This window comes from Staurois parvus, unplaced genomic scaffold (assembly GCF_062004578.1).
Source record: "Staurois parvus isolate SC_StPar_1 unplaced genomic scaffold, SC_StPar_1.0 ptg000030l, whole genome shotgun sequence".
Classification (NCBI taxonomy): Eukaryota; Metazoa; Chordata; class Amphibia; order Anura; family Ranidae; genus Staurois; species Staurois parvus.
Genome location: NW_028317826.1, coordinates 8,832,307 through 8,854,102, shown reverse-complemented (window position 1 = coordinate 8,854,102; position 21,796 = coordinate 8,832,307). Strand labels below are relative to the sequence as shown.

At 48.1% G+C, this 21,796-nt stretch overlaps 1 long non-coding RNA gene across 1 annotated transcript in view; it reads right to left on the bottom strand.

Annotated features, from left to right (window-relative positions):
• The window catches only part of LOC149470869 (uncharacterized), a 124,592-nt gene that overhangs the window by 17,009 nt on the left and 85,787 nt on the right, over positions 1–21,796 (bottom strand). The gene's annotated exons all lie outside the window — the stretch shown is intronic.

Here is a 21,796-nt window from a genome sequence, read left to right as displayed (position 1 = left end):
CCCCATGTCCCCTACACATACATGCCACCCATCCAATCGGTGGTACTTACCCCCCCATGTCCCCTACACATACATGACACCCCCATCCCATGCCACAGGTGGTAGTTACCCCCCCATGTCCCCTACACATACATGCCCCCCATCCAATCGGTGGTACTTACCCCCCCATGTCCCCTACACATACATGACACCCCCATCCCATGCCACATGTGGTAGTTACCCCCCCATGTCCCCTACACATACATGCCCCCCATCCAATCGGTGGTACTTACCCCCCCATGTCCCCTACACATACATGACACCCCCATCCCATGCCACAGGTGGTAGTTACCCCCCCATGTCCCCTACACATACATGCCCCCATCCCATGCCACAGGTGGTACTTACCCCCCCATGTCCCCTACACATACATGCCCCCATCCCATGCCACAGGTGGTACTTACCCCCCCCCATGTCCCCTACACATACATGCCCCCATCCCATGCCACAGGTGGTACTTACCCCCCATGTCCCCTACACATACATGCCCCCCATCCAATCGGTGGTACTTACCCCCCCATGTCCCCTACACATACATGACACCCCCATCCCATGCCACAGGTGGTAGTTACCCCCCCATGTCCCCTACACATACATGCCCCCATCCCATGCCACAGGTGGTACTTACCCCCCCATGACCCCTACACATACATGCCCCCATCCCATGCCACAGGTGGTACTTACCCCCCCCCATGTCCCCTACACATACATGCCCCCATCCCATGCCACAGGTGGTACTTACCCCCCATGTCCCCTACACATACATGCCACCCATCCAATCGGTGGTACTTACCCCCCCCCCATGTCCCCTACACATACATGCCACCCATCCAATCGGTGGTACTTACCCCCCCATGTCCCCTACACATACATGACACCCCCATCCCATGCCACAGGTGGTAGTTACCCCCCCATGTCCCCTACACATACATGCCCCCATCCCATGCCACAGGTGGTACTTACCCCCCCATGTCCCCTACACATACATGCCCCCATCCCACGCCACAGGTGGTACTTACCCCCCCCATGTCCCCTACACATACATGCCCCCATCCCATGCCACAGGTGGTACTTACCCCCCATGTCCCCTACACATACATGCCCCCATCCCATGCCACAGGTGGTACTTACCCCCCATGTCCCCTACACATACATGCCCCCCATCCAATCAGTGGTACTTACCCCCCCATGCCCCCTACACATACATGACACCCCCCATCCCATGCCACAGGTCGTACTTATCCCCCCATGTCCCCTACACATACATGCCTCCCATCCAATCGGTGGTACTTACCCCCCCATGTCCCCTACACATACATGCCACCCATCCAATCGGTGGTACTTACCCCCCCCCATGTCCCCTACACATACATGCCACCCATCCAATCGGTGGTACTTACCCCCCCATGTCCCCTACACATACATGACACCCCCATCCCATGCCACAGGTGGTAGTTTCCCCCCCATGTCCCCTACACATACATGCCCCCATCCCATGCCACAGGTGGTACTTACCCCCCCATGTCCCCTACACATACATGCCCCCATCCCACGCCACAGGTGGTACTTACCCCCCATGTCCCCTACACATACATGCCCCCATCCCACGCCACAGGTGGTACTTACCCCCCATGTCCCCTACACATACATGCCCCCCATCCAATCGGTGGTACTTACCCCCCCATGCCCCCTACACATACATGCCCCCTCCATCCCATGCCACAGGTGGTACTTACCCTCCAGGGTGACCTCCCTGCCCGCCCTCTTCATGTGTGGCATCCCGGAGGTCGGTGCCAGTGACGGAGAGGATGGCGTCCCCGACATAGAGGGAGTGGGTGAGGTCGGCGGCCAGCCCGCGGAAAATCTTGGAGATGAGGACGGGCATCTTGTTCTCCAGGCCCCCCTTCATGGATCCCCAGCCCGCCCGGCTCCACCACCCGCACCGTCCGCTTCTGGTTGGCGATGGCCTCGGGCAGGGGGGGCTCGGAGGGGCCCCGGAACGATCCATTGGTCACCCCGTTGTCCCCGGCACCTTCCCCATCCCATGCCACAGGTGGTACTTACCCCCCCCCCATGTCCCCTACACATACATGGCACCTCTCCCATCCCTTGCCATAGGTGGTACTTACCCCATAAGTCCCCTACACATACATGGCACCTCTCCCATCCCTTGCCATAGGTGGCACTTACCCCCCCATATCCCCTACACATACATGGCACCTCTCCCATCCCATGCCACAGGTGGTACTTAGCCCCCATGCCCCCTACATATACATGCCACCTCCCCCATCCCATGCCACAGGTCGTACTTACCCCCCCATGTCCCCTACACATACATGGCACCTCTCCCATCCCTTGCCACAGGTGGTACTTACCCCCCATGTCCCCTACACATACAAGGAACCCCATCATCCCATGCCACAGGTGGTACTTACCCCCCCCCCATGCCCCCTACACATACATAGCACCTTCCCCATCTAATGCCACAGGTGGTACTTACCCCCCCATGTCCCCTACACATACATGCCCCCCATCCAATCGGTGGTACTTACCCCCCATGCCCCATACACATACATGCCCCCCATCCAATCGGTGGTACTTACCCCCCCATGTCCCCTACACATACATTACACCCCCCCATCCCATGCCACAGGTGGTACTTACCCCCCCATGTCCCCTACACATACATGCCCCCCATGCAATCGGTGGCACTTACCCCCCCATGTCCCCTACACATACATGACACCCCCCATCCAAATCGGTGGTACTTACCCCCCATGTCCCCTACACATACATGCCTCCCATCCAATCGGTGGTACTTACCCCCCCATGTCCCCTACACATACATTACACCCACCCATCCCATGCCACAGGTGGTACTTACCCCCCCCATGTCCCCTACACATACATGCCCCCCATGCAATCGGTGGCACTTACCCCCCCATGTCCCCTACACATACATGACACCCCCCATCCAAATCGGTGGTACTTACCCCCCATGTCCCCTACACATACATGCCCCCCATCCAATCGGTGGTACTTACCCCCCCATGTCCCCTACACATACATTACACCCCCCCATCCCATGCCACAGGTGGTACTTACCCCCCCATGTCCCCTACACATACATGCCCCCCATGCAATCGGTGGCACTTACCCCCCCATGTCCCCTACACATACATGACACCCCCCATCCAAATCGGTGGTACTTACCCCCCATGTCCCCTACACATACATGCCCCCCATCCAATCGGTGGTACTTACCCCCCCATGCCCCCTACACATACATGCCCCCTCCATCCCATGCCACAGGTGGTACTTACCCTCCAGGGTGACCTCCCTGCCCGCCCTCGTCATGTGTGGCATCCCGGAGGTCGGTGCCAGTGACGGAGAGGATGGCGTCCCCGACATAGAGGGAGTGGGTGAGGTCGGCGGCCAGCCCGCGGAAGATCTTGGAGATGAGGACGGGCATCTTGTTCTCCCGGCCCCCCTTCATGGATCCCCAGCCCGCCCGGCTCCACCACCCGCACCGTCCGCTTCTGGTTGGCGATGGCCTCGGGCAGGGGGGGCTCGGAGGGGCCCCGGAACGATCCATTGGTCACCCCGTTGTCCCCGGACCGGTCCGCGCTCAGCACCAGGGAGACCTCCGACAACTTCCCCGCAACTGTATACCAACCGTCCCGGAGCAGCACCTCCACCCCGCCTTCTACCGCCATCCCTCCATACTGAGCACACCGACGACCAGCACGGAGGAGGAGACACACCGGGGAGGAGGGACGGACACCGACACCCCACTGGCACCCCGCCCGCCTGCCGGACACACAGGGGTTAATGAGGACAGCCGGGGATGGAGAGCCGGCGGAGCGGGGCTGAGCGGGGGAGACCTCTAGTGTGAGAACATGGGTACTGCAGGCGTGCGCTGGAATTACAACTCCCCACTCACAGCACACACCTGTCCTCGTATGGAGGGGGAGGGGATTGTAGTCCTGACCTGCACCAATCCATACACAACACAGGCAACACGAAACTTTTTTTTTTACACTAAAACGTTTTTATTTGTATTTCTTTTAACACTAAAACTTTCTTTTTTACTTAACACTAAACTTTTTTTAAATTTTTTTTTTAACATAATAACGTTTTATTTTTTTTAACACTAAAACTTTTTGTAATTTTTTTTAACACTACAAGTTAAAAAAAAATAACATTAAAACATTTTCTATTTTTTAACACAAAAACATTTTTTGTTTTTATTTAGTTTTTAACATTAAAATTGTTTATTTTTAACCCCAACACTTAAAAAAATTATTTTAACACTGCACATTTTTTATTTTTTAACACTTTTTTTATTAACAAAAAATATTTTTTCTTTTTTAACAGTAATACATTTTTCATTTTTTAGCACATAAACCATTTTTTGTTTTATTTATTTTTTTAACACAAACTGTTTTGTGTAAAACTAAAACATTTTTAGCAGTAAAACTTTTTTTATTTTTGAAAACTTAACCTTTTTATTCTTTAAACACTAAACAAATTTTATTTTTTTAACAAAAAAAATTGTATTTATTAACATATTTGTTATTTTAATAACAATAAATATTTTTTTATTTTATCTTTTAACAGTAAAACTTTTTTTACACCAAAACAGGTTTTTTATTTTTTAGCACAAAATAATTTTTATCTTTATTTTTTTAGCACTAAAATTTTTCTTAACGATAAAATATTTTTATTTCTTTAATACTAAAACTTTTTTTTATTTTTTAACAAAAATAATTTTATCTAATAACACTAAAATAGTTGTTATTTTCATAACATTAAATATTTTTTATTTTGATCTTTTAACAGTAAAACCTTTTTTATTTTTATTTTTTAATACTAAAACATTATCAGCAGTACTTTCCTTATGCTGTCACAGTGTGAGGAAAGTACTGCCCATAACAGGCAACTGTCAAAGCAGACATCTGCACTGATAGTCAGGGCACTGATTATCAGTGCAGCCCCAAAAGTGCTCATCAGTGCCCAGCAGTGCTGCCAATCTGTGCCTGTCAGTGCCGCCTATCAGTGCCAATCAGTCAGTGCTACCTAATAGAACCCATAATTTCTGCCTATCAGTGCTGCCTATCAGTGCAGCCTATTAGTGCTCAACAATGCTCATCAGTTCCCAACAGTGCTGCCAATCTGTGCCCATCAGAGCCAATCAACCAGTGCTGCCAGTCGTTGCCTTTCAGTGCTACCTAATAGTGCCCAGCGTTACTTCCTAGCAGTGCTGCCTATCAGTGTAGCATCATCAGTGCCTCCTCATCAATGGCCACCAGTGCTGCCTTGTCAGTGCCGCCTCATCAGTGCAGCCTATCAGTGCTGCATATCAGTGTAGCATCATCAGTGCCTCCTCATCAATGGCCACCAATGCTGCCTCATCAGTGCCGCCTATCAGTGCTGCCTATCAGTGCACATCAGTGAAGGAGAAAAATTACCTGTTTGCAAAATGTTTATCATAGAAACAAAGAAAACCTTTTTTTCCAGAATTTTCTCTCTTTTTTCGTTTATACTGCAATAAATAAACCCCCCAGTGGGGAATAAATACTTCCAGAAGAAAGCTCTGCTTGTGGGAAAACAATGATACAAATGTCATATGGGTACAGTGTTGCATGACCGCGCAATTGTCATTCAAAGCGCTGAAAGCTGACGATTGTCCTGGGCAGGAAGGAGGTAAAAGTGCCCCCTTCCTGCCCAGGCCAATGGGGGGAGGCAGGTGCTTAGAGGGGGTAAAGGTAGGCAAGTGGTTCAGCAATGGATAGAAAGTAAAGCATGTCTTTGGCCTGCACAGATCTAGATCCCAGATGCAAACACGAAGTGCCGGCAAGGAGGCTGCAGGAGACCAGCAATGATGATATGAAACAAGGAGGAAAAACGGTGCAAAATACATTTTATTTTTTTTAACCACTTGCCCTCCAGAGGATTTACCCCCCTTAAAGCGGAGTTCCATCCAAAAGGGGATGTCCCGCTTTATAGATTGGTCCCCCGCTCCCCATTAAGGATTGGCACCTTTGGGGAGGGGCGGGGGGAACGGGTATTCGAATTTGACAGGTACCCGCTGCCGCTTCCACTGCGATCGCCTAGGCCAGGGGTAGGCAACCTGCGGCCCTCCAACTGTTACAGGACTACAAGTTCCATCATGCCTCTGCAAGTCATAGCTGTAACTGTCAATTTTGCAATGTCTCATGGGAAATGTAGTTCCACAACAGTTAGAGAGCCGCAGGTTGCCTACCCCTAGCCTAGGCGATCGGAAACGGAAGTTGTCCTCCTACCCTCCCTCCCTGAAGTCTTGTGGGACACGTGACAGATCCCAGAAGACGACGGGGCCATTCAGGAAGTGCAGTGGTACTCGCGCATGCACAGTGGGCACCCGGCTGTGAAGCCGCAAGCTGTCACTGCCGGGTGCCCACACTGAAGATGCCGGCGCCTGGAATAACCGACGGCCGGTGAAACGGGGACAGGGGAGTGGCTGTTTTTGTAGCTGCTGACTTCTTTTTTTTACAGAGTGAGTGGAACTCCACTTTAATGACCACGCCTCTTTTTGCTATTCGGAGCTGCACTATTTCAACTGAGAATTGCGCGGTCATGCAGTGCTGCACCCAAACAAAATTTATGTCCTTTTTTTCACACACACTTTTGGTGGTATTTTATCACCTGTGCAATTTTTATTTTTCGCACTATAGTATAGTATAAACAAAAAAGACCAGAAATTTTGAAGAAAAACAATATTTTTTTACGTTCAGCTAAAAAAATATATAGTAAGCTCAAAGTTAGCCATAAATTTAGGCCAAAATATTTTGTGCTCCATGTTTTTGGTAGAAAAATCCCAATCTGTGTATATTGATTGCTTTGTGTGACAGTAATTGGTGTCAGTAGCTGCAATAATAACCCCCAGCATATGTGTCAGTCGATGCAATAATAAACGCCAACATTGGTGCCAGTAATTGCAATAACAACCCCCAACATTAGTGTCACTGGATGCAATAATAACCCCCAACATTGGTGTCAGTGAGTGCACTAATAACCCCCAACACTGGTGTCAGTAGATGCAGTAATAACTCCCAACACTGGTGTCAGTAGATGCAGTAATAACCCCCAACATTGGTGTCAGTGAGTGCAGTAACAACCCTCAATGTAGGTGCCCATGAGTGTAAAAATAACCCCCATCACTGGTCTCAGTGCGTGCAATGTAGGGGCCTTTGGTAAAACTGGTTCTTCCCTAACAGTACACAGACTGCCCACCACCAAGCACCAGTCCATTGACAGCGGCGCCAATATCACAGTCTAGGGCAGGGGGATTGAATTAAATTCAAGGAGATCTGGTCACTAAAATTATCTTCTGGCCAAGGTCTGAATAGTGTGTGCCCATCAGTGTGCCCCCTTATATTAAGGGTCACCATCAGAGTGCAACTTTACATCATGTATTCCCATCACATCAGGTGTGCCCATCAGAGTGCTCTTTTACATCAGTTGTTCCCATCAGAGTGCCCCTTTACATCAGTTCCCATCAGAGTGCCCCTTTACATCAGGCATCCCCATCACATTGCCACCTTACATAAGGTATTCCCGTCAGAGTGCCCCATTACAAAGTACCCCTTTCTATCATATTTCCCCATCAGAGTGCCCCTTTACATCGTATTCCCCATCAGAGTGCCCCTTTACATCATATTCCCCATCAGAGTGCCCCTTTACATCAGGTATCCCCATCACATTGCCACCTTACATCAGGTATTCCCGTCAGAGTGCCCCTTTACACTCAAAGTACCCCTTCATATCATATTTCCCCATCAGAGTGCTCCTTTACATCACATGTGCCCCTCAGAGTTCCCCTTTCCACTGTATGTGCCCATTTGTGCCCCCTTATCATAAAATAAGGGGCACTCTGATGGATACATGTTATGTAGAGGGGCACTCTGATGGGTACATGTTATGTAAAGGGGCACTCTGATTGGTACATGTTATGTAAAGGGAAACTCTGATGGGTACATGTTATGTAAAGGGTCATTCTGATGGGTACATGTTATGTAAAGGGGCACTCTGATGGGTACATGTTATGTAAAGGGAAACTCTGATGGGTACATGTTATGTAAAGGGGCACTCTGATGGGTACATGTTATATTAAGGGGCACTCTGATGGGTAATGAAAAATAAGGGGTAGAGGTTCATATAGATATTTATTGTATCACCCAATAGATGGCTTCTGTTCAGTAGCCAAAAAATATGCATACAAAAGGAGAAGTTGTGAAAAGAGATTCACAAGAAAGCGGCTACATTTTGGACAGAATACGATACTCAGAATAATTTTCAAAAATGATGCTTTATTAAACATTAATAGCAGACAATAGGGTAATTACCCCGGTTCACCATCACCTCAGTATGAGATATTACTCAGACCTAAAACCACATTAAAACCACATCAAGACCGGTCTAAATATGGATGTGCTGCATAGACAATGACAAATACCTGTCTAATGCATTTGCAGCACTGTCACATTGGTTACACTACCAGTAGGAGGTATTTCAAAAAATTGTACCATCAGGGATTATGATAACACGCTAAGCAAAATGGCTAATATAGTCACCATATGGAAAAGATATAACCCTTAGCCCATGAAAGGCAATGTGGGTAAAAAATTATTATTATTATTATTAGATATAGGGAGGATTAGAGCCCCAATGATATCTATATAGACTCATACAATACAACCCCTCTTAGGCACATGTGAGTGGTACACATCCACACTAGGCAAATGCAAATCTGCAAATTATATATGAAGGAGTCCCTGTAGATGTCCTTGATGAAGTAAATGATGTAGGTAGCAAGGCCCTGCTTTACATGGTTTCTTCACCACAACGTGTGGACTATGAACCACTGTAATAGACGTGATGAAGTAAGGCCTGGTGAATTTTCCATTGGTTGTAATATATAATGGATGCCTTGCACCTAGATGATACATCATAATGTCCCCGTCCTGGAATAAAACAAATAATAAATGGACAGTCAATCTGGGTACTTCTGCTTAAATATATGAAGAGAGTAACAAGAAACCTTCTTGGTTAACCTTGTAACAGTCCACTGACCACCTGTGCCATGGGTGATGTATAGTGGAGATATCCTCCGTAATTGCTGCAACGTGTTGATCCAGGGGACACCTGCTTACATCAGCCGATATCTCGCGGGCTCTGCTCTCTCCCTGGCGCCAATACAGCCTTGCATAGCTCGTGGCATGTAGAAATGGCCGCCTCCTTGCTGGTCGGCGTGTGTAACGTCAATGCGCATGACCGGAAGTGACCTATCTGACGTATGACGTCAACACGTTTCGCCGATGGGCGGATCTCACTCAGCTTCGTCAGGACCATATGGTGACTATATTAGCCATTTTGCTTAGCGTGTTATCATAATACCTGATGGTACAATTTTTTTAAATACCTCCTACTGGTAGTGTAACCAATGTGACAGTGCTGCAAATGCATTAGACAGGTATTTGTCATTGTCTTTGCAGCACATCCATATTTATACTGGTCTTGATGTGGTTTTAGGTCTGAGAGTAATATCTCATACTGAGGTGATGGTGAACCGGGGTAATTACCCTATTGTCTGCTATTAATGTTTAATAAAGCATCATTTTTGGAAATTATTCTGAGTATCGTATTCTGTCCAAAATGTAGCCGCTTTCTTGTGAATCTCTTTTCACAACTTCTCCTTTTGTATGCACTCTGATGGGCACATGTTATGTAAAGGGGCACTCTGATGGGCACATGTTATGTAAAGGGCCACTCTGATGGGCACATGTTATGTAAAGGGGAACTCTGATGGGCACGTTATGTTAACGGGCACTGATGGGCACATGTTATGTAAAGGGGCACTCTGATGGGCACATGTTATGTAAAGGGGCACTCTGATGGGCACATGCTATGTAAAGGGGCACTCTGATGGGCACATGTTATGTAAAGGGGCACTCTGATGGGCACATGTTATGTAAAGGGGCACTCTGATGGGCACATTATGTTAAGGGGCACTCTGATGGGTACGTGTTATGTAAAGGGGCACTGATGGGCACATGTTATGTAAAGGGAAACTGCTGGGCACATGTTATGTTAAGGGGCACTCTGATGGACATATTCTATGTTGTGCCCATCAGAGTGCCCTTGTAAGACTACACCCTACCTTGAGGGCAGCCAGGGGCTGTACCGGGATCCTTGCTGGACTCTTGTGTACAGGCAGGGAGAGGGAGCCGTAGAGACAGTGTGATGAAAGGTGCGGGGCGCACACGTGATGTCATGTTGCCATGATGACCGCCCTGCTCAGTGGCGGATCTCTCATTGAGGGCTGGTGGTCCGGGGGGCAGCACTGCTGGCGCTGTTCGCAGCTCACCATTTAGTGACCCCTGGTCTAGGGGACGGCTTTTTAAGATTTACTGGGTGAAGAAACTTTAACAGGAGAGGGTTCGGGGGTGGGGGACTGCAACACGAATGGCGCACAGCAATTACAGGACAGGCTTGGGAGTATTGAACAGTCTAAAGCCTCACAGCTGGGAAACATGAGGCAAGTTTCTTTGGCTTCTGGCTACCTTGTGCCTACATACAACTACTTGTAGCCAATGTGTCATCCAGAACACAGCACAGTCACAGGGATCAATTTTGGGTCTTTACTCATAAGTCCCCAGGACAGCTGCCACCTTCCAGCTAACTCTAAACACAGTCCAGTGAGTGAGACAGTCCTTCTCCAGAGCAGATCCCTTGTGGTGAGGTCCTACAATCACTTCCTAAGAAAATCCAACCAGACCCTCAGCAGCTACACAGTCCATGAACTGGCTGAGGGCAGCAGCCCCTCCGGCTCTAGAATTCACCTGAGAGAGAGACCCAGCTCTCTGGCGCTTCAGACTACTTATCACCTTTCCAGCCCCCTACTGGACACTCCTCTCCAGGGATTGGTTGGAGTATGATAAATATCCAAGCTGGCTATTTGCACCTCCTTCCCTAAGCTCTGGAAGCTTCTTCTAGAGGCAGGGAAAGCGAACCAGCCTGTGAAACCACTAAAGAGACCAAGAGAAATGATCACTGCTATCTTGATAACAGGAGGAGCCAAAAGCTAAATTTACCCAGCATCCTACACTAGGAGGGGCTACATTTGTGACCCTCTATGAATTCCAGGGATGGAGTTCCTGTTGGTGGTGATGTCACCATACCTCCCAAAGCAGGTAAAGAGCTCCACCCCTGCCACGCCCCTAGTCATGCAGACACACTCCTCTCCTGCACATACTTCCCCCTGTCATACCCTCCACACTCCTCTCCTGCACATACTTCCCCCTGTCATACCCTCCACACTCCTCTCCTGCACATACTTCCCCCTGTCATACCCTCCACACTCCTCTCCTGCACATACAGTCCCCTATTATACCCTCCACACTCCTCTCCTGCACATACTTCCCCCTGTCATACCCTCCACACTCCTCTCCTGCACATACTTCTCCCTGTCAAACCCTACACACTCCTCTCCTGCACATACTGCCCCTGTCAAACCCTCCACACTCCTCTCCTGCACATACTGCCCCCTATCATACCCTCCACGCTCCTCTCCTGCACATACTGCTCAATCATACCCTCCACACTCCTCTTCTGCACAAACTACCCTGTCAAACCCTCCACACTCCTCTCCTGCACATACTGCCCCGTCATACCCTCCATACTCCTCTCCTGCACATACTGCCCAATCATACCCTCCACACTCCTCTTCTGCACAAACTACCCTGTCAAATCCTCCACACTCCTCTCCTGCACCTACTTCCCCCTGTCAAACCCTCCACACTCCTCTCCTGCACATACCGCCCCCTGTCAAACCCTCCACACTCCTCTCCTGCACATACCTTCCCCTGTCATACCCTCCACACTCCTCTCCTGCACATACTTCTCCCTGTCAAACCCTCCACACTCCTCTCCTGCACATACTGCCCCCTGTCAAACCCTCCACACTCCTCTCCTGTACATACTGCCCCATCATACCCTCCACACTCCTCTCCTGTACATACTGCCCCGTCATACCCTCCACACTCCTCTCCTGTACATACTGCCCCGGCATACCCACCACACTCCTCTCCTGTACATACTGCCCCGGCATACCCTCCACACTCACCTCCTGTACATACTGCCCCGGCATACCCTCCACACTCACCTCCTGTACATACTGCCCCGGCATACCCTCCACACTCCTCTCCTGTACATACTGCCCCCTGTCATACCCTCCCCACTCCTCTCCTGCACATACTGCCCCTGTCATACCCTCCACACTCCTCTCCTGCACATACAGTCCCCTGTCAAACCCTCCACACTCCTCTCCTGCACATACTGCTCCCTGTCAAACCCTCCACACTCCTCTCCTGCACATACAGTCCCCTGTCATACCCTCCACACTCCTCTCCTGCACATACTTCTCCTTGTCAAACCCTCCACACTTCTCTCCTGCACATACTTCTCCCTGTCAAACCCTCCACACTCCTCTCCTGCACATACTGCCCCATCATACCCTCCACACTCGCCTCCTGTACATACTGCCCACTGTCAAACCCTCCACACTCCTCTCCTGCACATACTGCCCCGTCATACCCTCCACACTCCTCTCCTGCACATACTGCCCCGTCATACCCTCCACACTCCTCTCCTGCACATACTGCCCCGTCATACCCTCCACACTCCTCTCCTGCACATACTGCCCCGTCATACCCTCCACACTCCTCTCCTGCACATACTGCCTCCTGTCATACCCTCCACACTCCTCTCCTGCACATACTGCCTCCTGTCATACCCTCCACACTCCTCTCCTGCACATACTTCCCCCTGTCAAACCCTCCACACTCCTCTCCTGCACATACTGCCCCCTGTCATACCCTCCACACTCCTCTCCTGCACATACTGCCCCCTGTCATACCCTCCACACTCCTCTCCTGTACATACTGCCCCGTCATACCCTCCACACTCCTCTCCTGCACATACTTCCCCCTCTCATACCCTCCACACTCCTCTCCTGCACATACTTCCCCCTGTCAAACCCTCCACACTTCTCTCCCGCACATACTGCCCCCTGTCATACCCTCCACACTCCTCTCCTGCACATACAGTCCCCTGTCAAACCCTTCACACTCCTCTCCTGCACATACTGCCCTGTCAAACCCTTCACACTCCTCTCCTGCACATACTGCCCTGTCATACCCTCCACACTCCTCTCCTGCACATACTTCCCCCTGTCATACCCTCCACACTCCTCTCCTGCACATAGTTCACCCAACAAACTCTCAGTACGTCTCTCTACTCTCATTTACCCTTGTGTTGCCCTCTGAAAAAGCAATCTGTGGTAGATCACTTTTCAGAGGACTATTGAAAGGCAGTGAGTTGACATTACATCACCTCCCTATTGCCTATTTGAACTCCTAAAATCCCTCACCGCAGCTGCCTTACAAACTCAACAGAGACAATTACTTCCGGCATGCATTTTTGCTAAGCTACCTTTGCAGCTTGGGGAGGTCAGTAAATACAGGTCGACCACCTTTTTTTATCACTCCCCCAACCACGTGTCCCGACTCTTGTGTAAAAAAAATCCCCGGCATTACTGCAATCATATATTTATCTTGACCTCGGAGTACAGGCTTGCTTATAGACTGTCAGAGCCTGGGATCAAACCTGGGCCTTCTGCGGTGAGAGGCAATGTCGCTATTTGCTGAGCAACCTGGAATGCTGGACAGCTCCCTTGACAACTGTTTGGATGATCCTTCCTTGGCCCTGTCTGTCTTGAACCCTTTTCTCCTCCCATGAACTTCCTGATAAAAGCCATGTCTCTGCATTTCCTCTTTGCCAGATTATTGTGCCTTCACCAGCTAATATCCTGCTTGTCTCTCCTACTGCCATCTATACCTTCGCTACCGACCTTTGGCTTGTTCCTGGACTACGATTCTGCCTCATCTACTACCGTTTGTGACCGACCCTTGGCTTGTTGACTGACTCTGCTTCTGCTCGATCCCTAACTTGTTCGATCTGCTACTGGATTCCGGCTTACTCATTCCCTGGTGGGGTGATCCTGAGATCTGTGACCTGGTACCAACACGCAGCCAAATCCATCTCCACCATTAGGAGCTCTGGTGAACACCGGTTGGTACTTAGACTCCACACCTCGGGTGATCCCACTCCTCTGCCACAGTGACCTGCCTGTGTACCTATCCTGCTGGTTTCAGGTAAGCCTTTCCACTGCTATAGCAACTGGTCTCTGAACCTGACCCCTGATCGTGACACATTGCTTACAAAAGAGGATAAATGGTAACAAGCTGATCTGTAATAAATCCATATTAATGCATTCCATACATCATTGGATATACAATTGACGGTATACAATCCAGATGTCAATACAGAATGACATTAAAATTGCATCCAAAAACTCGCCGTGTTTCGTGACTTAGTTCACTTCTTCAGGAGTAGATGCAGATATAATATCTGCACGGTAAATCATCAAGTATATAACAACCTAGTGGGATCTTGTAACATTTGAAGTCGTTCTGATCTCAAGAGTCACAAGAGGGACCCTAATACTTACAGATCAGCTAAAAATATATGACCGTATTTCCAAATGGTGATGGCCAAATCAAGATGAGTGATAAACGACAAAAACAACATGTAATGCTGGCTGCAGTGCAGAAGTGAGTAGGGAGACATAGTGAGCGATTATATGAAAGGTGCAAGACTGCACCTAGTGGTAAAAAAATGGAAAGACATCTAGGTCCCAGTCTAGTTCACAGAAAGGTGTGCCAACACACATGGAAGAAAAATATTCTTCCCAAATATATTGGCATATATTTGAAATACTACAGTTTTGGCCATATTCAATATATTTAAATTAAAAAAAAGGATATTTTACACACACATACCGTATGTTGAAATGTGTTTTTTATATATTACAAAATATATGAAAAATATTTTAAAATATATCCTTCAGATTTTGCTTTACAGAACTCATTTTAGCATATATTTGTAAATGCACTCTAAAAATGTAGATTAAATTTATTTTTAAAGACACAGTATATTTGAAAATGTATTTTTTAAAAAAATGTTCATATATTTGGAAATATATAAAAAGACATATTTCAACATACAGTATATATTATATGTTTTTTATTTATTTTAAATATAGCCAAAGTTATAGTATTTCAAATATGTCAATATATATATGGGAAGAATATTTTTAGAATAAATTTAGCTGAGCCCCATCAAGATCCAGCAATATGAATGACAGCCTCACTGTCCCAGGTCTCTGCCTCCTCATTGGCAGAGACAGCAAGCAGGAGCCATTGACTCCTACTGCTATCAATCACAGCCAGTCAGCCAATGAGGAGATAGAGGAGGTGGGGCCAAGCCATGGCACCATGTGTGAATGGACACTCGTAGCAGTGGGTGCCCCCATAGCAAGCTGTTTTCTGTGAGGGCACCCGACAGACAGGATGAGCCAGGAGAACCTGCGGGGGACCCGAGAAGAGGGTGATCCGGGCCGCTCTGTGCAAAACCACTGCACACCGCAGGTAAGTATAGACATGTTTATTATTTAACCACTTGCATACTGGGCCAATTCTGACATTCCTCTCCTACATGGAAAAATTATATATTTTTTGCTAGATAATTACTTAGAACCCCCAAACATTATATTTTTTAAGCAGAGGCCCTAGAGAATAAAATGATGGGAGTTACAATATTTTATGTCACGTGGTATTTGCGCAGTGGTTTTTCAAAAGCATATTTCTGGGTAAAAAAACACTTTAATGAATTTTAGTGAACAAAAAGACAATATAATCCACTGTGTCCGGGTGACACACCGATCACCGGGTTTCATGGTGAGCGCTCTGTGAGCCGCACACGAGCCATCGATGCAGCCTAACGTACAGGAACATTAGCCCGCATTGGCGCTGCTTCCCGTCTGCCGTCTATGTAGAATGGGCGGACGGGAAGAGGGTAAGGAGGGGGCCATGTAGCTGGCTGCTTGTCCTGGTTTGGTATGGATTTTGAGAGTAACCCCATGCCAAAAAAAACCCTTATCCGAGCATGTGGCCAGGCTGGCCAGTAAAGGGGGGAGACCCCCAGATCCTGCCAACCTAAACCCCCCCCATCCATGTGAATGAGTATGGGGTACATTGGTCATTTTTTTGCTATTCGCCACTTCTCTTTAACTGGCAATAGCATGGTCATGCAACGCTGTACACAAATGACATTTTTCATTTTTTTTCCCACAAAAATAAAATGTGGGAATAAAGAAAGAAAGACCACCAAGTACCCAGAGCCGAACAAAAACAAAATGTAGGCAGACAAAAGCATAAACCACCATGGATCAGAAGCGGTCATTGTAATACTGGATATTTGAGTAACAATACAACAAAAATGGAATGCAGCCCTGGCTGTAATTTAGCAATAATAAAAGGAAACAAGATCAGTTTATGAAATGTACTGCACCTGGTGGTATGAAAAAAAGAAAAGAGGACCCAAATCACAGAATCCAGTTCAAAGATAAAAGAATATGCCAATGAAAAATAGACCACCAAGGCCATATGCAAAAACATACATAAAAGCAGCCAAACCATGACTCAAGCACTATACATCAAAGTGTTGCTTCTCAGTATCCTCATGGGGCAAACCACCCCCATAAGCTACAACTATTTATTCCGGGGGGATGGGCTAATCAGTTGTCCCTCCCAACATTGCGTGTGCAATCAAAGAGGGGAGGCACTCAACAACAAGTGTGGCTTCTCAGTGTCCTCAAAGGAAAAAAAAAAAAAATCTTCATCTGCTTCCACCATTTGTCCCCAGGGGCTAGGCGCTGGTCCCTCCCAACAGTCTAAAAGGGGAAGCGTTCAACAACGAGGCATCCACCGCCACACAGGCACAACGGCGACGTGAGTACCATACCCCTCAAGGCTGCAGCAAGATGAAACAAAGCGCATTGGTGTGATGATGCCGCAATGACGCTGACATCACACATCAAGCACAGACATGGTGCCGATGCGGCCCAGACCCCACCTGTATAAGCAGGCTTGGGCGGAAAAAAAAAGTCAAAAGTCTCCTCAATGCATCACATCTGGAGGATGAGGCAGACCCTGGCCATCAATCCCAACCAGAAATGTCATACTGGGAAGTTTACATAATCTGTGTAGTAATACAATAAATTCTGGTCAGTATCTCGCAATGTCATTATTGTACATCTGCATGGTGCAAGAGGCCACTATGGACTGGGGTGTCCACCCAAATTAATATAACAAAAATAGAATGTGACCTGATGCACCCAGTGATGTGCCTCCATCCCTTAATATATCCAAACAACCAATATATTTGTCCTGGGACTTTAAAAGAGGCACAACACACACGACCAACGAGCAAACTTCTCATCGCTCACAAAAGGATAAAATGGTAACAAGCTGATTTATAATAAATCCATATTAATGCATCCATACATCATTGGATATACAATTGACTGTATACAATCCAGATGTCAATACAGAATGACATTAAAATTGCATCCAAAAACTCGCCGTGTTTCGTGACTCTTAGTTCACTTCTTCAGGAGTAGATGCAGATATAATATGTGCAAGGTAAATCATCAAGTATATAACAACCTAATAATATCTTGTAATATTTGAAGTAGTTCCAATCTCAAGGGTCACCAGAGGGTCCCTAATACTAACAAATCAGCTAAAAATATATGACCGTATTTCCAAATGGTGATGGCCAGGGGAGTCTCACCTGGGAGCTGTGGAAGGATGACTCCGTGAGAACCCAAGGGGACAAACCAGAAGCGGATTGGGTGCTATCAGAATTGCACACCCATTTTCAAAGTAGTTACTATGGAAAGAAATTTGGATATACATTATATAAATTATCCTCCTTTTGTAAGCAATGAGAAGTTTATTCATTTATTAGATATTTATGTTGGAAACAAGTTATTTGTTAGACGTGTGTTGTGCCTCATTTAAAGTCCCAGGACAAATAAATTGGTTGTATGGTATACTCTGTTGGGGAAGCATACAAAGCTGTTCCATTACCTCATCTTGGCCACTCAGATTATTCCTCTCTCATTCCACTGTACAGCCCAATCAGGCAGAGAATTGTTCCAGAAAGCAAGGAGACAAGGATTTGGTCAGATGGCTCTCGAGCAGTTACAGGACTGCTTTGAGAGGACCAAATGGGAAATTTTTAAACATGGCCTAAATAGTGTTGGGCTGTATGTTCTAGTTGAACCTAAGTTCGACTTCAACACGGGCCATTTGTGTGTTGGCTGAGCACACAAACAGTACAGGTGTTCGGTAGGCTGTTCGCCTGCCATGCCCCACGATGCACTGCGCCCTGACAGTGCATTGTGATTGGTCAAAGCAATGCACCTGACCATACCAACAGTACCATGTACCACATACTCATTCACATGGGGGGGGGAGGGATCTGGGGGCCCCCTTTTTAAAGGGGGTTCAAGATTCTAATAAGCCCCCCACAACCACAGCTAAGAGTTGTGGGAAGGAAACCCTTTTCCCCATCAACATGGGGACAAGGTATTTTGGGGAAGGGGAGCCCCCCCATGCCCCAAAGTACCTCCCCCATGTTGAGGGCATGTATCTGGTATGGTTCAGGCGGGGGTGCTTGCTCGTACACGCCTTTCCTGACCTGCATGTTCATATAAGGGTCTGGTATGGATTTTAGGGGGGACCCCCCATGCCATTTTTTTTTGTTTTTATTTTGGTGTGGGGGTTGCCTTCAAAATCCATAGCAGCACCGAAGGGCTTGGTATGGATGGGAGGGGGAACCCCACGCCGTTTAAAAAAGAAAAAAAGTTTAATTGTTGGGCAATGCCAACAATTCTTTTTACATTCAGCTGTCAGAATCCCACTGACAGCGGAGACATTAATGAATGTCTCACTACTATAATACCGTGTGACTTAATATGACTCATGCCGGATATTCGTAACTGAGCGGGATCCTCCCACATACTCAGGTGGTACCGCTCAGTAAATTGTGTTTGAAGTTTGCGGTTGAACATTCTGTAGGTTTGGATGTTCAACCACGAACCGAACAGGGGGGTGTTCGGCCCATCACTAGACCTAAATACGTACACTGATACAATACTGAGTTACATCAGCACTTGTGTAGACTTTGTTACAGTTAGGAGCAGTGGTGTATTTAGGTTTAATGCTGCCCTAGGCAACACAAACATTGTCTGCCCCCAGGGACACCGACCAACAGAACCTGTCCCCCTTCCCCCTCCTGCAGAGAGAGCCTGACAACATTGACCAACAACACCTCTGCCCTCAACCCGGAAGAGCCTTCCACTACCCCCCCCCCCAGTGGTAGAGACACTCATCTTCACAGTTCTGGACATCCCTGCGAACAAAAGTTAGGCTCTACATACACCATCAGTCTATCGGATCCCATCTGGTTCCCACAGTGCGCGTCTCCCTCTCTTTCATCCTTTCTTCAGGGGGAGGGGGTGTAAGAGGAGCTGCCCCCTTGAAAAATGCCACCCTAGGCAAGTGCCTTGTGGTAAATAGGCCCCTGGTTAGGAAGCATATCAAGGTTTTTCCTAATCAGAAGCCCTGGATGACCAAGAGAGTACGTTGTCTTGAAAGAACGGGATGGTGCCTTTAGGGATGGGGATACGGTTAAGTATAGTGTTGCTAGAGCAAACCTAAAATTGAATACTGCAGAGAGAATGATGTACGGGAAGGTTGGAAAGGGATACAGGATATCCTAAACCACAGAGAGAACACTCACCAGGGTGCACATTTTATTATCCAATTGTCAAGGTCCTACCTTTTCCATGAGGTTATGTTACTCCATGTGCTGGCGTCCATCTTGGATTCTGCTGTGCATGATGGGAATCCTTTTATGCCTTCAGGTCTCTGTGGTCCATCCCCCAGAGGGGTGTGGCTGATGACATATAAGCCTGTGGCCCGCACATGCTCTTTGCACTTGTGTCTTTGTGTTGCTATTACTCTGTTCTGACTCTCGTGACTCTCCTGGTATCTGATTCGGCTTGTGACTTGACTATTCTTTGTATTCTCCTTTGATCTGACCCTCTGTTGCTGAACCCGGCTCGTGACCTGTGATTCTCGTCTGCTGTCCTGTACTGTTTTGTCCTGTTGCTGAACCCGGCTTGTCTGACTACTCTTTTGCCTCTTCCACCAGCTACATGCCATTGGCGGCGGCCATTACCGCAGCTGAGGTGCCTCAGGGGCCGCGACCTGGTTCCTGGCTGCATCAAGTCCATCCCCACCATCAGGGGCCCTGGTGAAGGGCAGCCTGGGACTTAGACTCCGCGCCCTGAGGGACTTCGGTCTGTGGGTGGTGGTTGTCGTCAGCCAGTGCGTTACATTGTTAGGCCTGCCTGTCCGTTCCTCGGCCCCTGCCCTGACACCAACGGGCTGAAGAATTCAACAGCTTTTTCTCACAAGAGGATGCAGTACCCCGGCAAACAATTTCTTGAGCTCGCACATGGGTGATGCCGCACCTGTGATACAGGAACACGAGGTGAGTCAGGCATTTAAATCTGTCAATTTGTGGGTCCAGATGGGGTCCAAGGGAGGGCTGTTAAGACCTGAGCCAACCACCTTGCAGGGGTCTTTACTAATATATTTAACTGATCATTATCATTGGCTGTGGTTCCAACTTGCCTAAAATCTACTATTACTCCCATACCAAAAGTAGCAAACATAGATAGTTTGAAGGATTGTGCTCACCCCGATAATGAAGTGCTTTGAGGGATTAGTGTTAAAACGTATCAAAACAGCCTCACCAGGTAGTTTTGTGACCAGGTGACCATTGTGGTGTGAGGCAAACAATTTGTCCCTAAACATTGGGGAGATCAAGGAGTTAACGGTTTTTAGGAAGACCAAAACTGACATGGTTCTATTCTACACCAGAGGAGACATGGTAGAGCCGGTATATGATTTTAAGTGTTTAGCTATTAAAGTTTTACTAAACCCTGCATTCACTATATCTGGTCCCCCCATTCCCTATATCCGCTCTGCCCGGACCCTGCATTTCCCTATATCCAGTCCCCCCAGACCCTGCATTCCCTATATGCGCTCTCCCCGGACCCTGCATTCCCTATATCCGCTCTCCCCGGACCCTGCATTCACTATATGCGCTCTCCCCGGACCCTGCATTCACTATATGCGCTCTCCCCGGACCCTGCATTCACTATATGCACTCTCCCCGGACCCTGCATTCACTATATGCACTCTCCCCGGACCCTGCATTGACTATATGCACTCTCCCCGGACCCTGCATTGACTATATGCACTCTCCCCAGACCCTGCATTGACTATATGCACTCTCCCCAGACCCTGCATTGACTATATGCACTCTCCCCAGACCCTGCATTGACTATATGCACTCTCCCCAGACCCTGCATTGACTATATGCACTCTCCCCAGACCCTGCATTGACTATATGCACTCTCCCCAGACCCTGCATTGACTATATGCACTCTCCCCAGACCCTGCATTGACTATATGCACTCTCCCCAGACCCTGCATTGACTATATGCACTCTCCCCAGACCCTGCATTGACTATATGCACTCTCCCCAGACCCTGCATTGACTATATGCACTCTCCCCAGACCCTGCATTGACTATATGCACTCTCCCCAGACCCTGCATTGACTATATGCACTCTCCCCAGACCCTGCATTGACTATATGCACTCTCCCCAGAC